The sequence below is a fragment of the Molothrus ater genome, chromosome 5 (genome assembly GCF_012460135.2).
Source record: "Molothrus ater isolate BHLD 08-10-18 breed brown headed cowbird chromosome 5, BPBGC_Mater_1.1, whole genome shotgun sequence".
Lineage (NCBI taxonomy): Eukaryota > Metazoa > Chordata > Aves > Passeriformes > Icteridae > Molothrus > Molothrus ater.
The window spans coordinates 25,664,863-25,671,978 of NC_050482.2; positions in this window are offsets into that span (position 1 = coordinate 25,664,863).

Here is a 7,116-nt window from a genome sequence, read left to right on the forward strand (position 1 = left end):
TTGTTACTACAATACGACAAAAGACCATTTTGATCCTGACTTATTAATGGAGAAGAAAAAGGGATTTATACGCTATCTGGTTAAAAAATATTCTAGTATTTATTAGCCAGTAGCAACTCCTAAATCCTCTGCTGAGAAACATTTTAGCAGGCTGAATTTATCTCTGTTATTCAACACTAGAAGTAGCCTAGAAGAGCCTAGAAGCAGTTAGGATATGTGAAAGAATAATTTTTGCATTAGTAGGTCTCAGGTGATGATCAGACAGATAGTCTATAAGCACTTTGTAAAGAAAAATGAATCTCACAGCTATATGATCAGACATCATCATGCTCTTAATGCTGGGCTAGTTAGCATCCTATTTTCAGTGCATAAATTCTACATGGTATCCCCCTTTAAAATGCACTTAAAAGCATGTAACATTCATTTTTTCCCTCTTCTTCCCGTGTTTCTAGGTCAGTTTGTTGATTCTGAACAGTTTTTTCCAGCTGAAGTGAAACAAGATTAATTTGGAAGAAAAAAACACCATGTGGTTGCAGTCGTTCACCATTTTATATCTCACTAATGAGCAGGGGTATATTCTGGGTTCTGCCATCAGCATGAAGCTTTATGCTTTCCATGCTCATTTCATAGCTACATGTTTTGGTGCTCAGACTTTAGGGTTTTGCTATCTCACTAAGTTACTTGTGAGAGCCCATTTAGGCTTCCAATAGGTGACCCTTGTTTCTCTGGGTAAGTCAGCTGAAGAACAGCAATAAACCAAAACACATAATCCTGTAGTCCTAAACCCCAAAGAGATGCACCACAGTGGTTTCAGACGTACTGCTCTAATCTCATAAACAAGGTTGTGTCTTGCACTTCTAAAGCAAAACAGCAGTATGACTGTGAGAACAGGTGTCCAGACTCAGACTGAGAACACCTGTGTTGGCACAATGTGTTTTAAGCCTCATTGTACATCAGGTTGGGTCCTCCCAAAATATCTATCTGTAGGGTGTAATTTTCCACTTCCTGCACATTTAATGAAGAAACACAGCTTACTTTACAAAGAGTGTTCCTAAGCAAAGATAATGGAAGATACTAATGTTAAGCCACTGACAACTTAAAAATGTGACCATCATACCATAGTTATTGAAAATGCAGGGAAAAAGTAAAATCCCAATAAAATAATCATAAAATAAATAAAAGAAAAAGCTGTATAAACCCAAGGAAATAAACTAAAACTAAAAAAAAAAATCCAAACAAACTGCTACCTTATCACCACCTCATAATTTTATCTCCTGGTACAGACTTCTCCCAGGTATGTGGATTTGTTTTAAACATCTGCAATTGCATGACACTGATTTATTCCAACTGATGGATCTAGATTAATTATCTAATCACTAGGTATTTCCTGTGTGGAGAAATACTGTCCCAATTACATTGGATGTAAGGCCTGTAGAAAATAGTACTTGGAGGTGAAAAATGACAGCTGTTGCCCACTCACTCCATTGGGCTTAATTTTGCTTTTCCTGCTATTCTCTACCAGAAAGCAGTAAATTAAAACAAACAAACAACAAATTAAATCTTTTTAATTTCATTTTTAAGCAGTAAATATTTTAGTGATAGAATTTCAGTTTGAATGAAATGGAAGAGGGATGGTATGATCTTACTGCACAAAGGAAAAGAAGTTTATATATAGATTGTGCATCTTGATGACTAGGAGGTGTTGATTAGCATCATACTTTTATTTCACACAAAGATGTGTGAACCTTTCATAACAAAACTTGTAAGAAAGCAGAACTTGCCTCATTTATGCAATTTTTTATAAAAGTGAAACAGTCAGCAGTTTGCATAAAGACAAACCAACAGAATATCTCAAAGCCCTGCTGGACAGGGCAGATGAGTTTGGGATCACAACCTTCTCCTCCTCCCCTCACCCCAGCCCTGCCACCAGCCTGCCTGCTGATCAGCACAGCACATACTTTGCTACCTGTTAAAATAAGCACCTTTGGAATAAGCGGATTGCTCAGGTCTCCCCCAGCCCACTGGGGTACAGCTTGGCAAACAGTGCTTGTTCTCAGCAGCCAGGAAAAGCCTGAGCTGAGGAATTGCTCTGGAACAGCCAGGGAGGAGATGCATCAAAATAATTCAAGGAAATAAATAAATGGGTTGCTGAGCAAAAAATGAATGCCAATCACATTCAGAAAGTATTTGATAAAGGTAGACTTTTCAAACGGCTCTCTTTGTTTTGCATAAAAGTAAAATTGCCATCTCAGCTCTACTTCATCCTCACTTTGTGCCTGCCCAAGCCGAGTTTGTTTCTGTAATTGCAGGGAAAGGCTTTTCAGAGGCAAATCTGAGAGTCAGCTGGAGAAGCTGAGGAAAGGAATTCCTCTCCTTAAGCTTAAGTGGGCAACTGTGCTGGTAATGGGTATTTCAGATGAAATGCGTGGTTCTGCATGCTTGTTTATGCTTTGTTGAAGATCCTGTTATTGCTGTTGTTGGTGGATAATTTCATTTGACAATGTGCTGCAGATTCATCTTTATGTATGAATTTACAAGTACAGAGTGAGAAGCATAAAAAAATAATACAGAACTGCTCATGCAGAGTCACAGCACACAAATTAGAACATTCAGTAGTTCAAAAATGCCAGGATAGACAACTTTAATCTTTCATAGCACCTCTGTATTTGTAAAGCTTTAGCTTTTGTTAATGATGATGAACATGAGGAAATCAAACTCAATGAATAAATGTAGTTTCAAAAACTTGGTTGCATGAGTAAGCAGAATATATTGCTCACATTTAACCAGTATTCCTGTAAATGTGTAATGTATTATCAACATCTGCATTTTCTGTTCTAAATTCTACTGTAACGTCATGGGGTAAATGAAAGTCTGGCTGTAGTACCCACCTATGTCTGGGCTAAGTTAGTGTTTGTACAACAGGTGATGGGCCAGGGTGAAATGCTGCCACCTCCCAAACCCTTAGTAGAACCCAACAAGTTTTAAGATATATTGGTTAGTTTGGTTTAATAAGTTGCTTTATGCTCTGTCTAGCTTTAGGAATGCAACTTACACTTACCAGACACCTGAAGAAAAAAGGCATAATGAAAACATAAAAAGTTTTTTTTTTATTTAGAGATTCCAGTATTTCTTTCCTGAAACATTTTCATTAATATGATAATATCATCTGAAGAAGGAGCAGAGCAAAATCCCACAACATGATTAGAATTTTTTTTTTCCTCTTTTCTCTTTAGATTCTCAGGTAAATGAAATTTCTTCTGGTTCATTGTCCTAATTAATTGGTCCTACTGACTTTACTAATCTTCAAATGTCACTTCTGATTTTTCCATCCCATGGTCACTGCTTGCTCTCAGCAATGTGAGAAACTGGACTTTATGGCTTTATTCTACTATTTGAAATTATTCAATCTGCTGTCTCTTCCCATCTGATTACTTTGACAAGTATCCCACCTCCTGAAAGGGGGAGGAGAGAGATGCTGGTTCACATCCATTTGGGATCAATGCTGCAACTATTGTAATTATTATTTTACAATAATTACAAGAAATCAACGCATGTTGGGATGTGTTTGTTATACATTCCAGTTATCAATAAGATGCTATTAAAATATTTATTTCCTTACAGAACATGAAAGTTGAAGCAAATTCTGAAAGGATTACTATACATTTTAACTAAGAGGTATCCACTTATCAACACATAAAATTGCATTACCTGGCTATCAAACATAAGAATTATCTAACAGTGGAATTTGGAGTGGCTTCTTAAGCTACACAAAGTCAGAAAACCAGAACAAGTTGCCAGAATAGGTCTTGAGGTAAGAATCTTAAAAAACTTCAGGACTTGCTTTTTACTTCATATATAAAATATACTGGCCTCTTTCCCATCTAAGAAATTATTTAAATAAACAAGATGGCAGAAATAAAATGAAAGGAGTTTTCCACAAGAAGTAAACCTGTAGAGGAATGATGCCCAAGCTAAATGGAAAGTATAACAGGTAGCTGGAGAACCTCTACCATGGCTCCAGTACTCACTCCAGCTTGTCCAGAGGGAAGTCCTGGAATTAGAGGCCATAAATTAATACCCACAGATGGACTCCAGCATCTACTGAATTTTATTAATTACCATGTTGTTCTACTGGATATGAAGTTTACCCAGAGATTATGAATTGTGGACTCAGCTATAATGGTGACATGGCAATAAAATACTTGAGTTATTCCTGACTTCAGAAAATAAAAGTGGGACAAAAGGCTATTTATGACACAAATATTTAATTTCAGTGCCTGGCCTATAACCTTATATAAAAAAAAAAAATAACAATCCTGGAACAAAGTCCATAGATCTGGCTGTTTCATGAAGTACAGGTTTCCCCACTACACTGTACTGGATCTAACTATTCATTGTACAGAAATATGAAAAAGGAAGCAACAATGAAAAAAGAAATATGAAAAAGGAAGCAACAGAAAGACCTTGAAAATTCTAATCTATTTTTCCTTTCAGAGGAAGAGATTTCTTTAAAGACAGGAAAGATGCTACTGAAATTCAAAATGAACTGTAAAGGTAGGCAATGTTGCTTGATCTTATTTTGACTCAGACAAAATAAATTACTGTGAAGCTACTAATATATTTATATACACACACATATATATAGATAGATAGATATGGCTATTAATGCTCACTGTATTAAAAAAAGATATAATCTCAGTTTGATAGGGACTAGGGAAAATGAGATAACATGACAATGTTTATATGGAAAATATGAGTTGATTTCTGTTAAAACAAAAAGCATATAAAACATTATAGCACAGCTTTGGTTTTTTGTCAGACATTTGCTGTAGGATTGTGAAAAACACATTGATGTTACAGACTTTGGTCAATAGTGCCCATCCTCAGTCGCCTGTAGTTGATGTTCTAGACCTCAGACAGTTTGGAAGCCATAAGAACCTGCTGAAAAACCGGTCATGACACAACTCCTAATACAAAAAATAAAATAAAAACTTACCTTTAGCTTTTATTTATGCTTAAGCTTTGATATGACACAGGTGGAGAGAATCTAATGAGAATATTAGACTTTGATACAGCAACTTAAAAATGTTCTTAACCTTTAGTAGTATTTTGTCCTTATTTTCTCACAGAAATATTATTACCATTTGATTTCCTCATTCTGATCTAAGGTACTTTCTATCATTTAGCCCCAGACTATGTCTATGCCATGAGAGTAAAACTTCCCTTTGATATTATTAGTTGACATATTAGTTTATTTGCCTACATACTCAAGGTTTTTTGCCTTCAGGCATCTTCAAAAATTTTACCTAAATAAAGAGTATTCACTGAAGTAATTTATAGCCACTGTGTGCTTTTGATCTGTATGAATACTTTCCACAGATTTTACTGATGTTTCAGGCACAGAGCGTTAAATTGGACTGTAACAATAAATGCATCCCCATTCATTACTCCCTGACTACACAATGGACAAAAAAATTCTTATTATAATTCTTAAAAGTTTAACATTTTTTTCAGAGCAGCAGCTTCTCCTCTCCTCAACTTTCCCGCTCAATATGAATTTCTTACTCTGATTTTTTACTTCTGATTCATTCAGACTTCAATAGCTTCAAATAGAAATGGTAACACTTGCAATATAATATTTTAATTTACATTACTATTAGGAATTATTAGGATTGTCTGGCTTGTTGTTTCCTGGGCCAGTCTTTACTCTGGTTAGAAAAAATTCTGCAAAGGCTTTTGGCAGCATCTGACTAACATATACAGCCCTTTCTGTATTAACTTTTGTTTGTATTCTTCAATTTCAATGCATGAGTTTTGTGCTTCTCTTGATTCTCAGAGATTTAACATTTACACATTTTATTTAACATTTACAATTTTATACTCCATGTCTCAGATATGCAACTAAAGTTGAAATGCATCTTTTAAGAAATAATTGTAAATTACCTTTGATAGTCTGCTAGGGGACACCTAGATAACATTCTTCATACACATGGTTGTGTAGAGGGCAAATGACTGAAATAGCCTGACATTCATCTAAGATCACCACAGTCTTGTTATTTATGCACACCAATTATAAGTAAAATTAAAGTTTGAAGGAGGGTGGCTGTTGATTTTAGGGTCTTTTTCTTTAACTGTGAAGGGATTTAGGAGCTCAAATAAGTCCCTTGAGTATCATTCATTCTTCTAATGGGACGTGTGACCAATTTTCCATTGATTCCCTCTGACTCCTCTGACCCATAAACATTATAAATCTGTAATAAATCTCAGACCCAGGCTCTTCTGTCCAGTTTGCCACTAAGGCAGGCCCAGAATGCAGTAAAATTACCATCTTCCATTATATACATTTTTAGGAGAATATGAAACAACTGTCAAAGAAAATTTGACTCCCTGCAGTGAGAGAAAACAGCTTTTTCCTCAGGACTATGGCAAGGCTGGAGATGCAACTGAAGAGTGGCAAGATCTGAGAGAGAGGTCTGAAATGCTACATCCTCTGTCTGCATATTACACAGTGATTCTCACCCGATTGTCCAGACACAGAGTAACCCAAATTTCACTTCCTTCCGTTTGTTAGTGGCTGTTTGCAAATGCAGGTTTGTATGTAACATTCAGTCTCTGAAATACACACACACACACACACACACACACACATATATATATGTATATATACACTTTATAAATAAGAAAAAAAAAAGAAGCAAAAGAGATGTATTTTAAATGAGTGCATGAACCTACAACTGGATACATCCATTAGGATCAAAAATCATCCATATGCTTTGACATTATGTCCATTTGCTAGCATTATTCAGCTTCTTAATAATTAGCATCACAGTTAGGATATGTCTTCATTTTTCTGCTTTTTAGAAATACTGAAGGTAAGTATTTTCTAGCATACAGATACAACCTCTATAATTACATTGAGCTATGTATAAAGCATATTTGGGATTTAAAAAAAAAAATTTAGGGGAAAGTTTTTGCACTTATTTCTTTTAAGTCAATACACAAGTGCTGTTCTGAGAACTTAGATACGAGATATTAAATTGTTCTGAGCAATGTGATCTAGTGGAAGATGTCCCTGCCCACAGCAGGGACTTTGGAACTAGATACCTTTAAAGTTCC